The sequence below is a fragment of the Eptesicus fuscus genome, chromosome 23, assembly GCF_027574615.1.
Source record: "Eptesicus fuscus isolate TK198812 chromosome 23, DD_ASM_mEF_20220401, whole genome shotgun sequence".
Classification (NCBI taxonomy): domain Eukaryota; kingdom Metazoa; phylum Chordata; class Mammalia; order Chiroptera; family Vespertilionidae; genus Eptesicus; species Eptesicus fuscus.
The window spans coordinates 6,539,085-6,558,774 of NC_072495.1; the positions used below are offsets into that span (position 1 = coordinate 6,539,085).

Sequence of the window (19,690 nt, forward strand, 5' to 3'; positions counted from 1 at the left end):
TGAAAGAAGTATTCCCATTTCATTCCGACCCCTAATGTATCACATGACTGTGGTACCCCTCCTTGTCCATCTGAAAAATTAGAATACAAATAACTCTTAAGTCATTTGGACTCTATTCAAATGTGAATTCATCTCTTTAACCACCCCTCTCCTTATTTTTGAAATAAAGACGAATATTGAATGTTGAGTCTCTTTGGGATTTTTTTCACTTTGAGTTGTTTCTTTTTTCTTATGGTCACTGTTGCTTTTCCCCCATCATTACTTATTCATCAGCGTCTTGAAGATCCTAAACTGGTCTTTTTCTTTTCTTTTCTTTCTTTTCTTTTCTTTTCTTTTCTTTTCTTTTTTCCCTTCATTTAAATACTGTGGACAGCAAGCCAACTGACTAATGATGAATATGATTCCTATTCAGACTTAGTAAGTCTTATGAAAAGATCTTTTTGATTATTATTATTGATTTTTTACAGAGAGGAAGGGAGAGGGATAGAGAGCAGGAAACATCAATGAGAGAGAAACATCGATCAGCTGCCTCCTGCACACTCCCCACTGGGTATGTGCCCGCAACCAAGGTACATACTCTTGACCAGGAATCGAACCTGGGACCCTTGAGTCCACAGGCCAATGCTCTATCCACTGAGCCAAACCGGTTAGGGCTGAAAAGATCTTTTTATTCCAAGGAAGGAGGATGTGTTGTTTCAGTAGATATGATGTCACGGTGACAACGTGCAATGTCAGGAGACTGGATGGGTGTTAATGGCATGGCCTGGCCATACTCACCCCGAGAGGGAGTCACACGGATGGCATCCTATTCCAGTATGTCCACAGAAGGAAGGGAAATTTCTTCCAACAGTGTGTTTCTGTGTCATGTCTGTTTTGGGAAGTCTCTTGAGTTGAAGTTCTGACTTGGTGTGTCAGTATAATGGAGTCAGACATGTTATGCCTTCTCCTTGACACTCTCTTTTTGCCTGGGACACCTGTGTTAGAGGAGAAAAACATATCAGGATCCAGAAATGACAGACGCACAGCTGTTCCACCACTCTCTACACCTCTGCCTGTGGCAGACATTACCAATTGATCGCAGCACACTTTTCCATAAGCCATACATGCAGACACTATCAATTGACGGCAGCACAGGCATACAAGGTAGGAAAGGTTTTCTGCCTCTACTAGGTAAAGAAGGATACACTTAGAAGAGCATTGGAATGTCATCACCATCACCATATTCTTTTCCAGAAACTTCTTCAGTGCTCCAAATCCCACTTGCCCAAACATTTGGAAGAAAAGAGGGAGAAGGCTTTGTTTTCTACACAGCAATTTGGTTTGAAAATGAGTCTCTGAGCATGCAGAGACAAGAAAATTGAATGAATTCACCTTATTTCCTGGTGTTACTATGACAGGGATTCTTAAAATATAAGTCCCTGATGCTACTTTATCCATGAGGCCTCCGTCTGAGGTGGAGTCTTAGAAACACAATCTAGAACCAAAATTAATTCTACCATTTTATAATTTGCTCAGTCAGATGAAAAAAAAAGGGGGGATATGATTTTCAAGTACTTTCTACACTTGAGACTAAAAACAGCAGTTGTGTGTGTTGTTTTTTTTATAATTTTGTTTAAGCAAATGCAATCCTCTGGGTATTTACAGTAGGAGGATTTCAGTCACTGGAGACATTTTTAAAAAAGATCTCAAGTAAGAATCTTTCTTTACATTTTTCCCCCAAAAGGACATTTACTTTTGGAAAATGCTCCATTTAGAAAAATTGTTCCATGGATGACAACTGACCCAAAAGTTTGACGTGTTTTTTTGAGGGAAAGAGTGGGGCGGAGAAGGTTGGAGGTTGTGTGAATGCAATTCTGTTCACCCACCAGCCAAGCAGGATTTGGGAGTTCATGTTCATTCATTTCTTTTCGTTCATTCATTTATTCAAATACATACTGACGGTCTGCCGTATAGAGAGCACTGTGCTAGGCAATGGGGTGATAGCCTAGAAGGAAACACTGCCTCAGCCCTAGCTGGTTTGGCTCAGGGGCTAGAGCATTGGCCTGCGGACTGAAGGGTCGCGGGTTCAATTCCGGTCAAGGGCACATGACCGGTTGTTCGGACCCGATCCCCAGCAGCCAATCAATGGTTCTCTCTCATCATTGATGGTTCTATTTCTCTCTTCCTCTCTGAAATAAATAATTTTTTTTTCAGAAAGGAAAGAAAACACTGCCTTAGACTGCCCACCCTTCTTTGCAGGGAATGCAAAGAATGACGCCCTAATGTCCTACGGCAGTGGTTCTCTTGTCGCCACGTTCCCAGTGACACTGAGCAACATCTGGAGACATTTTTGGTTGTCACAATGGGGGGACAGTGCGCCTGGCGTCTAGTGGGTAGAGCCTAGGGGTGCTGCTCAACATCCTGCATGCACAGGAGGGCCCCCCCCTAAAGAATGACCTGACTCCTGACGTAAGCAGCCTGGAGGTGGAGAATCCTGCCCTAAGGCATCTAACCTATGTAATGAATTAGCTTCTGGTTAACGGTGCTAGCTAAGTTCCATCTTTAGGAGAACGGAGGAAATGGCAGCCCAGCTCATTTTCTGTCAGACTTTTTCCTCTCTTGGGACCCTCATTGAGAAAGGTTGGTGCCATGGCCTCAGGGTGTGTGGTCCATGGACTTTTGGCATCGGCTTCACCTGGGAGCTTGTTAGAGATGCAGAGTCCCAGGCCCCGCCCTAGACCTGCCGAGTCAGAACCTGCACTTGAACGCGATCTCCAGGGGATTCGTGTGCACATTGCCATTTGAGAAGCAGAAGCTTAAGTGATCATTTTCCTAAGTGCTGCTTCTGTGGGCTGAATTCTGTGGCTCCCTTAATTCGCCTATGGAAATCTTAACCCCCAAGGTGATGGTATTAGGAGATGGGACCTCTGGGAGGTGATTAGGTCTTGAGGGTGGACCCCTTGTGAATGGGATTAGTGCCCTTATAAAAGGGACCGGGGAGAGCTCCACGTGAGGACACAGAGAAGGCACTGTCTAAGAACAGGGCTCTCACCAGACACCAAATCTGCCAGTGCCTTGACGTTGGACTTCCCAGACTCCAGAACTGTGAGGGAAAACTGTGTCATTTAAGTCACCCAATCTCTGATGTTTTTGTTATAGCGGCCCAAGTGGACGAAGACAGCTACAGAGGTCAGGCTCCCGTGAACAATCCGCCTGCAAACGGCAGGCTGGAAGAGGAGCAGAAGCCAGCCTGGAGAAGAGGCTTCCTAGCAGGGGGAATAGCATGTGCAAAGGCTCAGCGGCAGGAGGGAACTGGCCAGCCGGAGGATCCGAAACGAGAGGCTTTGTGTCTAGAGCCCAATGAGCAAAAGGTAAGTGGAGCTGAGCCCGGCCAGGTGAGCAGGGCACGTGGGACTTTTTTCCAGGAGCAAGTGGGCATGGTTCACTGGGCTTGATCCCCAGGCCCTTGCCCGGTGTGGCACAGGTAGGGATGCCATTGGTGGCCAGGGCACAGGGTGAGGCCGACTCCTCGGCCCTTTCACCTGGTGTTCTAAGCAGCTGAGCCAACTAGTCAGACCAGGGTCGGAATCCCATGAATGGTAATTGCCCCAGGTGACCCACATCCCTGGTGAGACGGCGCAAGATCAATGCTTCTGAGACACGCTGCTCCCGACCCCTCTGACTTAAGGCTGCAGAACCATCATGTCGGTATATTTTTGTACAGATTTTGTAAGTTTATGACACATTCTGGCAACGTTTAGATGCGATTTCAACGAGCCAGAATGTAGTACTGTAAACCTAAAACTGGATATCCCTTAAAGCTGCGAGGACCTGGCAGGAGACGGCTCCCAATTACAAGCAGCTTCCAGCTCCACTGTTCCCGTCCTCGAAGCATTGAAAACAAAACCCAGCTTCAATGAGGGACTGCTGAGCCCTTTGCATCCTATTCATGTCCCCTCTGGGCTTCCAAGCTCCAGGATACCTTACACACAAGAAATGACCCCTGCTAACTGACTGCCAGGGTAAGGGGGGTCCCGGGCGGGGGTGGGAGTGGGGGTTGTTACCAGTGCAAGGATGGTGACAGAACGAATGGCCATGAAGTCATTCTGTTCTTGTCCTTGTTGATTTCTGTCCACACGGGGCTAGTCTCTCGGGCTGTGTGGGGATCAAGGGAAGTCATTTTATCGCACAGACGGGATGCACTTGGCTGCCCCGCTCCTCATCCTTCGCATATTACTAATCTCACAAACCATCCATTATCCACTCGGTAACTGGCAAACGTGAACTTGGCCAGCGTCACCGCCGAACGATGAGATCCAAGTTAGAAGAAGTGGGAGAGAGAGAGAGAGAGAAAGTACAAAGATGAGCCAGACAGTTTCCCAACCTGTATGAACACGTCGTACTTACCAGGCCAGGTACCCGCGCCAGACGCCGTCCCCGCTGTCTGTCTTGTGCTCTGGGCCTCGGTTGTGTTTGGGGCACACAGGTCAGCGCTCCCCTCACTCCCAGCTGATGATTGGCGTATCGTTTAGAGCCGATGAGGGATGATCTCTGGAGGAAGTTGGCAAGAAAGTTTAATTCTATAAAAAGCAACACGCGGTCAGGATACGGTTTCCTATTCTGAGTCAAGGCGGAGAAGAGAGTCAGAAATTCCAACCCAGAGGGTCAGGATGGGCTCCAGGACCTCGAGTCCCATCTGAAACATGTTCCTGCTGGGCCCTTCCTCCCCCCCCCCCCCCCCCCCCCGCCTACCCCCCTTCCCCGCCCCTCGCAGCCGGCCAACCCGGATTACACAATGCGCACTCGTTTTCTCCCACATGGGCTGTTTCTCATTAGGAGCCCAGAGCTTATTTTTCCCTGTGCCATGTCATCTCTCCCCATTCAGGTGAGTAATTCCACTTCTTAACAGGGGGATTCTGTTCACACTCCAGGCTGGACGGGGCAAAGAAAAAATGTGGCTGCAGACGTTTTTCTACGGTGAGAACGCTTATGCACTTTTTAACCCTGGCATCTTCCTTCCTCTGTCCGGAGTGTTCCATTTCCTCATTTCAAAGAGCTCTGCTCAATAGGAACCAGAGGAAAAGCGAACATTTGAATCAAGCCATGCCGTGGTTTGGGCCACCCGACACCCAACAATAGTGTCTAGAGGCTTTGTTTTTTTTTTTTTATGTGTGTTTTGTTTTGTTGTTAATCCTCACCCAAGGATATTTTCCCATTGATTTTCAGAGTGGAAGGGAGGGGGAGAGGCAGAGAGAGAGAAACATCGATGTGAGAGACACACATGGATTGGTTGCCTCCTGCACACACCCCGGCCGGGGCGAGGATTGAGCCTGCAACCGAGGTACGTGCCCTTGACCGAAATCAACCTGCAGCCCTTCGGTCCGAAGGCCGACACTCTGACCGCTGAGCAAAACCGGGCAGGGCATCGAGGGCTTTGTTTCTCCCCCACCGGGCTGGCACCTTTTCATTTTTAAACTGGGTCTCACCAGAGGTTTTGGGGCGCAGAAACCAGCTTTCCAAGAGGGTGAAACAAGATTCCAAGCACAGCAGGTCGCCTCAGCTTCTCCCACCCAGCATTGAGTGGTTCTTGAGAATAGCCTCAAGCTCCCTTTCTGTTTTCTAGAGGCCTGGGGGCTATCGATCGGATCTGGATGTTGGCATTTTTTTGGCCTTCAAGGCCTCAGAATGGTTCCAGGGAAACCCCAGAGTCATGAGGGGGAGTGGGTTTCCCCACGGTTACCTTTCTCCATCCCCTTTCTCTTCCTGGCCGTGTGTCAGAAGCAGCACCGCCTCACCCACCGGCCCCCTCGTGTAGGGTGAACCACAGGAGTGGCGTGCATGGGACTCAGCCGCATCTGGAGCAAAACTGCCAAGCGATGGCCCTCTGGTCTCTGCAACGCCAGGCCCCCCTGAGCCAAAGCGAAACAAGACTCCTGCCCCGGCCTCCCGGCCCCCTCCACCTCCTGCCCTGTTTTGCTTAGAACAAGCCTGAGCATGCCATGCCACCTCGCCAGGCCCTGCCAAAATCCACGAATGGCACAGAGCGCACATTAAACAGATGGAATGCAACATACATGTAAAGAAATAAGAGCTCTGCCAGGAAAGTTGGCAGCAGCCCTGGAATGCTTTAAACAGCGTGTGTGTGGGTAGAAAAGAGTGAGCCCAGAGCCGGCCAGGCTGCCTCCCTCGCTCTCAAGAGCTGTTTCTTTTACAGCCGTGACCTGTTTTGCCAGTCAAAATAAATACGGTGTTAAATGCCCCCTTTTACTGGCTCCTGATACCTTGGCGATGCAGTTTGAAATATGATCCGGTCTCATTGGAAAAGTGTCCTTTCACAGAGTGGAAAGGATGTGCCCCTTCTAGGCGGTAAGTAGGAGGGTCATGGGCGGTGGAGCCTTCTGAACACAGACACTCTCGGGAAGAGGAGCAGGACCGGCCATGGAGCCACACGGCCTGGTTAGAAGTCACTGCCTGGAGAAGGTTCGTGGCAGACACGGGGTGATGCCTGGGGGCTGCCTCGCACGGCTTTCTATCACCATTGGCATCAGCCAGGAACAATGGAGCGGCTGCCCGGAATGCCTGGCTATTTCACAAGGCACCTCGAGACAGCCAGGACTTTCCTTTAGAAGGAAAAGAGCAGTGCTAGCCAGCCATTGAGCTTTGTGGATCCCCCACAGCCACAGGCCACTCCATAACCGCATGGGCATCTTGCCACAGGTCTGCGAAGCTAGATGGATTTGCCCCGAAGAGTCATTCCGGCAGCCGTTCACCAAGCATTTTCTGCATATCAGGCCCATCAGACATATCTTCTGAATCATCCCATTATCTCAGGACCTAGGCGTATTGCTACTCCTACTTTATAGATGAAGAAACTGAAGTTCAGAGAGGTTGAGTCACTTGTCCAAGATTGCACAGCCTTACAAAGGAGGCTGGGATTTGAACCCAAGTCAGTCTGCTCTTAACGATCAGGTGGTATAGGCCCTGTGCTGGCTGCTACCAAAACAGTTTAAGGCAGGAAACCTGCCGCATCATCTTCTTCATCTTCAGAACTATCCCGTGGAGGCAAGTGGTCGCATTCCCCATTGAAGATGCCATGGGATATGTTCGTTTTCTGGGGTGGCTGTACCAAATGGTCACAAATTGGGGGGCTTTACAAAAACCCAGAGATGTATTCTCACACAGTCCTGGAGACCTGGCTGAAACCAAGGGCTGTGCTCCCTCCGAAGGCTCTGGCGGGGGGGGGTGGGGGGGGTGGCGCTCCTTCCTTGTCTCCTCTGGCTTCTGGTGGCCGCCAGCTTCCTTGGCTTGTGGTTGCATCCCTCCAGTCTCTGCCTCTGAGACTGCCCTGCCATGTGCCAGTCATCTCCCCTTCTCTTCTCTTATAAGGACACTTATATGGGACTTAGGTCCCACTCTAATCCAGGGTGACCTCATCTCATGAGATCCTTGACGTCATTACAACCAGCGATTTGACTCTGGATCTTTCCTCAGGGGGCCTGGCGACTTATCCAATGAAAGTCTTTCTGATTTGCAGGTAGGACTGCCGGCCTTATTATAAAATTTAAAAATATTTCTGCCATCTCCTATCCTCTTCTTAGAACAATGCGGGCAATAACAACCAGAATTTCATGAACTCCCATCAAGATCTGCCACTCAGTCACGTGATTTAGTCCCCGCAGATACTCTGAGATGCAGACACTATTTTGTCATTGCCGGACAAGGCTGGAAAGTGAAATGTGAGAGCTTAAAGCCTTGTGCAAGCCCTCACAGCCAGGAACTGGTGAGGGTGGGATTGGAGCCCAGGGTGTCTGACTCTGGGGCCCTAGTTCGTGGGCCGGATGCAAAGCTGACATTCCTTGGAAATTTAGGATTTCGTTGGGAGGCCATGGTTTAGAAGGAGTGGAGGTGTGGGGCAAGGGGACCATTTCTGCGCAAGAATAGCCAAGACTTATTCTTGGGCAGAAAGTCCAGAAAGGCTGAAAAGTAGGCATTTTGATCGGGAAGGCAATCACCAAGTGGGTTTCTCTAGGAGACCAACCCCCCTGCCTATCTTCTCCCCCCCCCCCCGCCTTCTCTCTCTCTCTCTCTCTCTCTCTCTCTCTCTCTCTCTCTCTCTCTCGGCTGAAATTCCAGCAGAGAAACAGGAAGTTGGAGGCAAGTAAAAAAAATGCCCATTTTTATTATCTTCCGGATTTCAGTTCAGTAACATCTGCCAATGGTTATATTATTGCAGGGAAGTTTTCACTTTTGTTGTGCAATCATCTGGCCCAGGAGACCCGGTAGATGGTGAAAGGCCACGAATGGCAAGTGACTTCCTGTCCTGCTGTCTTGTGACCACAGGGCTCTACTCATTCGGGCTTCCCAGTGAACAAGATCCATTTCTTTTTCAGCTGGAGCCACAGATGGCTAAGTATTGTCTCGTTTGAGCTTCTCAACAACCCTGTGAAGTCAGATCTGACGCTCAGGGAAGTCAAGGCACTTGCCTGGATATGCTGACTGCCAAGTGCTCAGACCTCCCCAGGCTGCCTGAGTCCAGAGTTCAAGATCTCTGCTGTAACATTGTCTGTCTAAACCCATGTTCCAAGAATCTGCATCATCTGTTAGATAAAAGAAAGGGAAAATGCACTAAATTACTTGTTTACACATTCATTCATTCATACATCCATTCATCCATCCATCCATCCATCCATCCGTCCATCCGTCCATCCACGCACGTCCATCTGTGTCTGTATCACATGTGGGAAGCCAACAAGAAAATCCCTTCCCTTTTAGGTGTGCACCAAGCTCTTTGCTGGACTCAGTACAGGAGGTCATATATCCGCCTTAAAGAGACAGAGAAGACGGGAAGGTGTATCAGTTAATCTAGGACAGCGTGGCAAATGCTATTATAGAGATACAAAAGGGGAGACCAGGAGAGAAGAGAAAATCCGGGAGTAGACCCTGGGATTGAGATTTGAAGGTGGAGGAGGGAGATGTCACTCAGACAAGGAAGGGCTGGCCTGCATTTTAGGCAGTGGGTTCAGCAGGCATGTACTACTGTGGCCATGCTGGGTATATATTTGACTAGAGGCCCAGTGCATGAATTCATGCACGGGTGGGGTCTGGCCAGCCTGACCCGATGGGGGCAGAATGGGCCAGGCCAGCAGGGGAGAGGGGGAGCGGAAGGAGGGGGCCTGATCCAGGTGGGGCTGGCCAGGGGAGGAGCCACAGCCAGAGGGAAGGGCTGCGGGTGGTTGGCCAGCCAGCCCCACCCCCAATCGGGGTGGGGGGCCAATCGGGAGGCAGGCTGGGGGGGGGAGGGGCCATAGGTGGTTGAGGGGGTCAATCGGGGCCCGATCAGGCTGGTTGGCCGCTGCAGTGTGTGTCATAGTGACCAGTCGTTCTGGTCATTTCGGTGGTGGCCTCGTTCCAGTCGCTTGGCTTTTATATATATAGATTACCTCCATATTGATTGGTTAATCTCCAAGGACCCACCAGTGGGCCTCTCCCCACCCTCTCTCACCTGGGATTCTGTCCACTTCCCCAGGATGCAGAGACTAAAAGGTTAACATCTGGGCCAGCAGGAAGCTCCAGGGCTGGGCTCCACTCCAGCCCCTCAGCCCTCCTTGGTTGGTGCTGTGATGCTGTACTGGGTGTTAGGTATTTGAATTTTCACTCCTGGGCCAGAGAGCAGCTGAGTGAGGGGCAGGAGGGTATGGGGCATGCTGGCAGCCAGCAGGGCTGGAACTAGGGAGCCACAGAAGTGCTGGAGGTGAGACTGGAAGACTAAGAGTGGGCTCTGGGAAAGGACCTTGTGTGACATGTGACAAGGGAGAGACGTTATCCTGAGGGTGCTGTGGAGGGTTTTTCAGCCATGCCATGCTTTACTGATGTGTGGGCATGCACGGTGTCTAACACCTACAGTTTGGTGAGTGTTGACAAATGTTTACCCCTACATGACACCCCCCCTGCCCCCCCACCCCCACCCCCGTCAATATAGAACATTTCTGTTCCTCCAGAAAGTTCCCTCTGTTCCGTCCACCGGATTCTAAGCAAGGGAGTTGCATGGTTACACTTGGCAATTTTCAAGCTTGTGCTTGGAAAATCCTTTGGCTCGAGTCTCGAACCCCTCTTGGGTGCCACATGGTGTTCTAGCTGTGGAGGGGGCGGGGGGGGGGGGGGGCGGGAGAGAGCTGGAGACATCCTGGAGGGAAAGACGCCTTTTGGAGAACGGGAGGAGGTGATCAAAGGTACGCAGAGCTGGCTTCCTGGGCCTGCGGCCTCTGTGGTCGGAGGTTGGGAGAGGGTTAACCAAAAGAAAAAAAAAAAGAGAGAGAGAGAGAGATAAAAAAAATAATAAGGATATTTTCCCATTGATTTTTAGAGGGAGTAGAAAGGAATGGGAGAAACAGAGAGAGAGAAACATGAGAGAGACCCATCGATTGGTTGTCTCCCACACGTGCCCCAACCGGGGCTGGGGATTGAGCCTGCAACCCAGGTACATGGCCTTGACCAGAATGGAACCTGGACCGACGCTCTGTCCACTGAGCCAAACCGACTAGGGCGAGAGTCTTAAATCTTGAACGAGGGGACTCACGTTTTTATTTTGCCCTAGGACCCACCAACAATGCCGCTGGGCCCAGTGGTACAAAGGTAATTAACAGGGAGCTGAGGGAGGGAGGGAGGAGAGGAGAGAGAGAGAGAGAGAGAGAGAGAGAACGAGAGAGAGAGAGAGGATACAGAGGGTCCTACAGAGAAGACCCTCTTGGGAGGAATGGGAAAAGAAGCTGGTCAGGTAGAGTCAATGTCACAGGAAGGATTCGATCCCCCAAAGTTCTCTTTCTAGGAATAAGTGCAAGGCGGGGAGACTTTCACATTTGCCGCTGTTCCTCTAACTCTACCCAGAGCACCCGTAAATGTGGATGGGCTCAATTAATTACAATGACTAACGCATGTGACAAGCCAAATATTCGCTCTTGAGACCTTAGCAGACTGCTAGGTATCAAGTACAGATACAAACAATTAACAATAAGCACGCCGGCATTATTATCTTCTAATTAACTGTACAAAAAAACCACACCTTAATCCAGAGCTAAATGGAAACAAAAGGAAAGCGAGGCCTCTGGCAGCTCTAGAAACACAGGTGATAGAAGGAGGAGAGAGAGGGGTGGGAGGGCTTTAATTTGCACTGAGGATGAATGAAGGCAGCCTTCCTTTGCGGACGTCAGAGCCCGGATCAGTGCCTTGGCCCCCGTTTCCCCCTGCTGGGGCCAGATGTCCGAGGGGAAGGCCTTGGCAGAGGGCTGTCGGAGGCAGGCGGGAGGAGCCACGTTGGCATGCCCCTGGAAAAATCCATCTCTTTCAGCCTCGGAAGCGACCTCTTGTCTCCTCTCTGGAATTTGGAGCAAAGAGAACGAAGAGGAGATGAAAAGGAATCCAATTGTCTCTTGGCGATGGGTTCTTCTTCCTGAAAGGAATTCTGCTGGAGTAGCCGTTCCATCAAGAACCCCCAATAAGTATCGGGGCTGAGGCCCTGGCCGGTGTGGCTCAGTTTGTTGGGTGCCATCCTGTGCACCAAGAGGTTGCTGGTTTCATTCCGGTCAGGGCACGTGCCTGGGTTGTGGGCTCCATCCCCAGTAGGGAGCATGCAAGAGGCACCCAATTGATGTTTCTCTCTCAGATCGATCTCTCTCTCTCTCTCCCTCAAAAAATCAATAAAAACATTTATAAAAATAATAAATAAATATCAGGGCTGAGATAGTATCACCAGTAAATATTTCCCAAACCAGGGAACCTAGAAACAAATGTTTTCCCAACTGAGGTTGCTTTTCATACACTATGAGAACATGAGAAAGAAGCTTTCACCATTAATTAACAAAAATTTGGCCCTCTTGGACACAGATGAGGCCGTGCATATATGGGGCAGTGAGGGCCTAGGGCAGGAGGGGGTGAAGGGAGGGGGAAAAGGGGACCTGTGTAATACTTTCAATAATAAAGAGTTATTAAAAACAAAACAAACACTTGGCCCTAAAACCTCTTTTGGTCTCACTTAGTAGAGTTAGACTGCAGTGCTTCCCAGCTCTCGGAAGGCCCAGCAGCCCCGGTCTCCATTGTGCTAAAGCCTCGTTACCTTTGGTGGCCTTATAACTCACTGCAAATCACACGGGAACCTTAATAGCTTCCCTCTCGCTCACTTGCTTTTCAGCTGCTGCTCAGCCCCTGCAGGGGAACACGCCATGCCCACCTTGATAATAATCGTGGCTGCCATTATTTTGTACTAACTACATGCAGCTCTGTGATAAGAGCTTCGCCTGCATTATCTTATTTAATCCTCCCCACAGGAAGTTGTGTTGGCTCTACCTTCAGAATGTATTCAGAACCCAAACATTTCTCACCACCTCCATGCTCCCACCGAGGCCCCAGCCCCGGCTCCCCTCACCTGGATCACTGCAGTCTGCTTCTAATTGGCCTCCCTGCCGCTGCTCTTGTCTGTCTGGGGTCTATTTTCAACGCAGCAGATTGAATGATGCTTTGGAAGTGGAAGTCAGCTCAGGTCAAAAGCCTAGACGGGCTCATTCCTCTCAGGCTAAAACCTAACGACCTCGCCATGGCCCACAAAATCAGCTGCTCCGTTCTCCCTCGCGTGCACTCTGGTCCAGGCGCACTGGTCTCCTTGTCTTTCTGGGAACCTGGCAGGACATTCTGGCCTCAGGGCCCTTGCACGACCTGTTCCTCTTCCTCCCACGTAGCCACATGCCTTTGTTCAAATGTCACCTTCTCAGTGGGGCTTATGGAAATCACACCATTTAAAACGCAGCCCTTCCCAGGCCCTGGCCAGGTAGCTGAGTTGGTTAGAGCCTCATCCCGATGCACGAAGGTTGTGGGTTCGATCTCCAGTCTGAGCATATACAAGAAGCAAACCAATGAACACATAAATAAGTGAAACAGCCCTAGCCAGTTTGCTCAATGGTTAGAGTGTCGGCCTGCAGACTGAAGGGTCATGGGTTTGATTCCGGTCAAGGGCATGTAGGCTTGATCCCTGGCCCTGATCTGGGCTTAGCTCCTGTGGAAGCAACCAATCAATGTGTCTCTCTCACTTTGATGTTTCTCTCTCTCCCCCCCCCCCCCCTTCACTCTCTCTAAAAATCAATGGAAAAAATAACCTTGGGTGAATAAATAAATAAATAAGTGAAACAACAAATCTCTCTCTTTCTCTCTCCCTCTCCCTCCCTCACTCTTCCTCCCTCCCTCCTTCCCTGTCACCTGCACCATCCCCATCCCTAGTTTAGCCACCACTGTCTACAACTTGGTGTATATTCTTTCAGACCCTTCTCTATTTATATACAAATATCATTGTCGAAGGAATTTTCGTTTATAAAAATGAACTTAGATACAAGGTGTCCCAAAAAAATGTATATACACTTTAACAGCAGCTAGCTCAAACGATGTTTCTTTTCAGATTTAACTCATTGGAATGAATAATTATTCAAGGTGTGTATACACTTTTGGGACACCCTGTACATTAATCTGCAGCTGGCTTTCTTTGCACTCAGGGCCACATCACAAAAATCTTTCCATATGAATACAGATTTACCTCTTTTTTCTTCATGGCTACGGAGCATGGATGCATCATCGTTTATTTAACCAGTCTCCTTTTTTATTTTTTTAATCCTCACCTGAGGATATGTTTGTTGATATTTATTTGTGTGTGTGTGTTAAATTATTATTATTTGTTTATGTTTGTTGATTTTTTAGAGAGGAAGGGCAAGAGAGGTAGAGAGAGAGAAAAACACGGATCAGGTGCCTTCTGTACATGCCCCGACCAGGGATTGAACCTGCAACCTAGGCATGTGTTCTGACCAGGAATCAAACCCACCATCTTTTTGGTATAGGGGATGATGCTCCAAGCAACGGAGCCACTCTGCCAGGGCCAGTCTCTTCTTGTCAGACAATTATCTCGCCTCCAATTTTTCACCCTCACCAAGCGGGTTGCAAGGAACACCCTGCTCATATGTTCTTGCATCCTCGTGGGAGTTTTTCTGTGGGAGAGATTCCTAGAAGCAAAACTGCTGAGTTGAAGTCAAATCCTTTCTGTTCTGTGACTTCTTACGAGCATGTCAACTTGGGGTACGCGCGTGTATCGTCTCCGGCCTTAGGACAAAAGAGCTGGAACTTAGAGCTTGGGATCAGGCGTTGCTCAGCTTGGCGTTCCCCCCTGCATCTTGCAACCTTAGCTATTTTCATTCATTTTATAGGCTCGCTGTCTCCAGATTGACTCCAGCAGAGGGAAAGGAAATCAGGTCTTTCTAGGCCATTCTTCAAACATTTAGAGGAAATTGATTTTCCACATGGGCTGTAGCCAAGCGAGGGATGCGCCGGCACCACAGTCCGGCGACAGGCTATTACTACTGGCATTTGTGACAATTAGACTCAACCCAACTCTCGATATTTTATTAGTGAGCGTAATTCCTCATCAGGCTAATATTGCGGATTGCCAAAAGCAGCAGCAATTCTAAAATAGGATTTCCTCATAATCCCTTGTAAAAGGGAGAACTTGTGGAGACTTGTGTCTGAAGAGAGAGAAAGCTTTTATTCTCCTGAGCAGGGACACAAAGCAGTTGGTCCAAGAAGGTGATAGCTCACTTTTTTCTTCCTGTTTTCACCTTTCTAAAGGTGCTCTCTCACGGCATCAGCTGGGATGCTCTCACCTGCAAAGAACAGAAAGGCAGTCACGGCTTCAGTCAGACAGTAATGTCAGATACCTCTGACACCTGGAAGTCCCAAGGTGAGGCAGGGTTAGGGCTGGCTGACTCAGCATCTCAACTATGTCATCGGGGATCCAGGTTCTTTCCCAAAGTGGTTAAGAGCGCTGGCTCCAGAGCCAGACTGCTTGGGAGTGAATCTCAGGTCTACCTCATAATAGCTGTGTGACCTTGGATAAATGACTTCGCCTCTCTGGGCCTCAGTCTTCTCCTCTGTGAGAAACAGGATGATAATGCTACGCTAACTTATAGGGGTGCTGTGAGCACTAAAGCAAGGGTGGGCAAACCCTCTCTATAAAGGGCCAGAGAGCAAATATATTAGGTTTTGCTCTTTGCAAAGCAGTTGGCAGCCCCTGTCAAACTATTCGGATCGGCTGTTGTAGCAGGAAAGCACCATAGACAACAGGTAAATGAATTTCAGATAATTTTCATGTGTCGTAAAATAATATTGTCTTTTGGATTTTTATTCCCTCACTAAAAAATGTAAAGGCCATTCTTAGTTCACGGGCCACCAAAATAGTTCGGGCCATCCCCCTGAGCTAAAGCGTATGATACATTTTAGGATAGTACCTGGCAACCGGTAAGTGCTCAGTACATGTTTGCTTGTTGTTGGTGGTGTTACTACCTTCTACCATCATCCTCTCTCCACTCCTCCCCCCCAGTCTGGCAGTAAGATGGCTGCTACAGATCAAGGTGGGGCACCCAGAAAGGAAAGGAAAAATCTCTCCTTCTAGGGTACTTTGTTATGTGCCAGGAGATCTTTCATCATTTCACATGATCCACATGTGTCAGTGGTCCCAATGGGGTCACAGCCCTCTGCAGAACCAATTGCTGGCAAGGGGAGGGATTATCCTTTGACCAATCAGGCCCACCCCTGGAGCTGGGGGTGGAGTCACTTTGTCCTGAGTCACCTGCTGAATGGGGGGACTGGGTGAATGCCTGAGCCAAACAGGGCTCCTGTTAGGACCAGGGGGGGTCGATCATGGATCCTGGGTAAGCAAGCAGCAAAGCGTATGCCCATTCTCTCAGATCCCCATGAGTTTACCACAAGCAGGGGACCCATTGATCCAGTTTTTATTTATCAGCTTCTATCAAGAGCCAGCCTTTTAAAGATTTTGGCTGGAAAACACTGGCTCTGCTCACCTTTAAGTCCTTTCATTTATTTATTTATTTAGAATGAGATTTATTCTTTTGTTGTTGTTGTTGTTAATATTTTTCCATCGATTTTTAGAGAGTGGAAGGGAGGGGGAGAGAGAGAGAAAACATCTATTGGTTGCCTCCCACAGGCACCCGGACCAGGGTCAGGGATCCAGCCTGGAATCCAGGTACACACTCTTAACTAGAATCCAACCCGGGCCCCTTCAGTCCAAGGGCCAGCCCACTGAGCCAAACCGGCACCTTTAAATCTTTTTAAACAGCCACTATGGTCAAAACTCATTGGATCGTAAGAACTCCAAGCAACTTTACGGCACTATTGAGTTTATGGCACACCTTCCCAGCCTGATCCCTCATTTGACCTTCACAGTTCCCCGAGGCAAGGACTGCCATCCTTATCCTCGGCGAGAGGAGAAGTGATGTGTCCAAGGGCACATCATTAAGCCCCGAAGCTGGACCTTGGACCTCGGTTTCTGGCCTCTGGATTCCTGTCTCTCTCCCACCCCACATCCTGGTTGCAGTGCCGGCTGCTGCCTCACAGGAAGAGGTGGCGGCCGAGGAGGTGTAGATGACAACGTACCCAGCGGGTTTTGCTGAGAGTCGGCACAGCCCTAAGACCTGTGCTTTGGGTGAAGACATTTAGATATAATTCAGGATTTTCCCTGGACTACCCACAACTTTCATATATTATGAAATCTCAGGAAACGTTAAAATAATAGCAATAATTATTCAGATGGAACCCCGACATGCCTTTTCCCGATCTTGAAAGGGAAACGTAATTGTCCATGCATCTAAGTCCATGCGTGTAAGTCTTAATTGTATGTGTGCCTCCTTGCATTTAAGTCTTATTTTGGTTTACTGACCTGCAAGGTGTAAAAAGGGATTCCCCTCCAGACAGAAGAAATTTGGTTGATTAACCCGGGTGTACTCAAGGGGAGAAATATTATGCCACCATTCGCTTACAGAAGGAAAAAATCAAATTCCTGGAGAGCACTCTTAAGATACAGTGTGGAGGGATAAAAGTGGGACACAGAATTATATACAGTTATGATATCAACCCTGTTTTATGATAGAAAAGATTGGCAGTAAAGAAACCAAAGCATTAACCGAGTTGCCTCTGGGTAGTAAGGTCATGTGTGGTTTTTTTCCCAGCTTCTTTATTCTTTCTACACTTTCCAGTCTTTCTACAATACTCATTTTTATGATCAAAGAGAAACCAAGTAAAAGCCAGGGGAAGACTGGGTAGTTTTGCAGGCTAGGGTTTCTTATTATATAGACAGATCCTGGCAATAAAGCACGGAGTGAGGCAAACCAGGGCCCTTTGCAGAGGGAAGGGATGAAAACCACATTTTGAAGGATGCTTCTCCTGCTGAGGAGGCTGTGCAGCCTCAGCACAGCTGGCTGACAAGGCCGAAAATGGACAGAATCCTCGGATATGCAGCTGGAAATTCACAAGCTGCGTGGCTTTGAGCAAATTAACCATTCTGACCTTCAGTTTCTTCATCTGTTACATGAGGACAATGATGCAGAGTGCATATGGTTAAAAGCCTTTCAATCATATAACAAATTATTATTTTTTTTAATTTTAGAGACGAAGGGAGAAAGAGATAGAAACATCAATAATGAGAGATAATCATTGACTGGCTGCCTCCTGCACTCCCCGTCCTGGGGATCGAGCCCTCAACCCGGGCATGTGCCCTTGATGGGAATCGAACCCAGGACTCTTCAGTCCACAGGCTGACGCTCTATCCACTGAGCCAAACTGGCTAGGGCTCATATAATAAATTGTTATTGAGTGCCTATTGTCCTTCGGGCTGGAGATGCAGCAGTGATCAAAGAGATGAGGTCTCTATCCTCCAGCACATTCATTCTAGTGGAGGGTTAAAGTGGGGAGTTGAGTTGCTTATTGGGGGAATGGCAAGTGCAAAGGTCCTGGGGCAGGCTAAAGCTTGGTACTTTATACCAAAGAGGGGTCTTATGTGTCTGGAGCTTAGTGAATAGGTAGAGAGTGAGAGCAGATGCAGAAAGGTAGGCATGGACCAAGCCTAGCAGGCAAGGGCAAGAAACTTTGATTTTCTACTAAGTTTAATGGGAAGCCATTTAGAGGGTTTTTAGCCACAGACTAGCATGATCTGATTTAGAGTTTATGTCTTAAAAAGGCCACTTTGCTGCCACGTGGAGAATGGATTGTAGGATTGTGTGAGCCGATCAATACACAAAAGCACTTAACATGGGGTCTGGCACGAAGTAAGTGTCTTAATAAGTGGTAACTGGTTTTCATTATTATTATCATTATCCTTATTATTGCTACTACACTTTTGTCTGCCTGGAGCTGGCTCACGGTTCCTGGATGTTTAGTTTCACGCGATATTAATGAAGCTTCCTGATGAGCCACTGAATTTTTCACATTTGTTTTTCAGGTGTTTGCACGTCCTCAGAGAGGGGATGGTTCGCAGCCAGGCAGCCAAGCACAAGCCGCTACCTGCAGCCAAAATGAGCAATGGACACATTCCTGAGTCCCGTATTCTTTCATCCTTCTTTCGGCGCTGAGCTTGGTTATCCTGCAGCTCAAAGGAGACCCGGGGCCTTGATTACAGGTTTCAGCCTCCACCAAAGAACTGGCCGAGCACAAGCCCTGGTGTAAAACCCAGCGTACGTACGTGGGTATATTTAACATGACCTTCCCTCCTGCCAACTCCTCCTTCCTCAGGACCTGGCTCAGAGACCTTCTCTGGGAAAGACGCCTCCCAGGACCTGGAGCCAGGCCACCCCCGCCCCCCAGGGCCGTGTTCTCACCTCCCTGGCAGAGCCACAGCCTCACACTTACTGCCTTGGTCAAGGTGAACTTCTCCCCCTGGATTCTGGGTTCCTAGAACGGTGCTCCTTAAGGCAATACCTTAATACGACAGCCACTCGCCACGTGTGGCTATTTAAATCTGCAAAGAAATGAACGCAAGTGAAATAAAATTTAAAACCAGTTCCTCAGTTGCACTAGCCACATTCTCAATCCTCAGTAGCCGCCAGCGGGTACCACGCGGACAGCGTAGATATGGACTATTTCTGTCTTTGTAGAATGTTCTAGCGGGCGGAACTGCCCAGGGGGAGCGGGGAGACTCACAGGCGGTTTATTAGTTTAGAGCTAGAAGAGTGCTTAGGTCAAATTCCAGCTCCCAATCTCACTTGCTGCGTGACCGTGGCCAAGACCAAGTGTGGTTGTGAAGCTTATGTACGTTGATACACACGAAGGGCTTACAACACCGCCCGGTGCATAGCAAACCCCCAAGCAAGTGATAGCTACTGTCATCCCCCTCTCCAGTAAACTAGCCAGCACATAGTAGGGCCGGTTGAATGTTTGTTGATTGCCTGATTGAGTGAGTGGAAGAATGAACGCCATGGACTTGATTTTTGGCTTTCAGGAAAGCAGGCGGCCTCTCTGGAAACCAAATATGATTGCCACTAATAATAATAGCTTCCACTTATTCAGCACTTGCTGCATGCCAGGTGGCTGCGCTAAGAGCTTTACACACATCCCTCCCAACAGCCCTAGGAGCAAGGTGCTGTTATGAACCGCCTCTTTTTACAGACCAGGAAACTGAGGCTCCGAGATAGGAAGGCAAAGATGGACGCTGCCCCTCTCTGCCTCTGTGGAGATGTTATTGCTCCTAGAGTTTTGTCTGCCATGGATGCTTCTAGACATGTTTCGGGTCTCACCCTCTCCGGTTCTGCTTAGAACGGAGAGGTGGGGGCTGGGGGCCAAAGCAGGCGGGAGAGGTGGGGAGGGGGAATCGTGATGCGCCCCTGACCGTGCTCCCCAT

At 49.1% G+C, this 19,690-nt stretch overlaps 2 long non-coding RNA genes across 2 annotated transcripts; both read right to left on the minus strand.

The window, feature by feature from the left end:
* Window positions 1-418: 418 nt before the first annotated feature.
* On the minus strand, window positions 419-4,693 carry LOC114231926 (uncharacterized). Its single transcript, XR_003617959.2, has 2 exons — window positions 4,387-4,693; window positions 419-974 (listed from the first exon to the last, which is right to left on the minus strand). It is a non-coding gene; the product is annotated as an uncharacterized LOC114231926 (long non-coding RNA).
* Window positions 4,694-14,393: 9,700 nt separating this feature from the next.
* Window positions 14,394-19,641, minus strand: LOC114231865 (uncharacterized). Its single transcript, XR_008555284.1, has 3 exons — window positions 19,461-19,641; window positions 18,703-18,811; window positions 14,394-14,666 (listed from the first exon to the last, which is right to left on the minus strand). It is a non-coding gene; the product is annotated as an uncharacterized LOC114231865 (long non-coding RNA).
* Window positions 19,642-19,690: the final 49 nt, after the last annotated feature.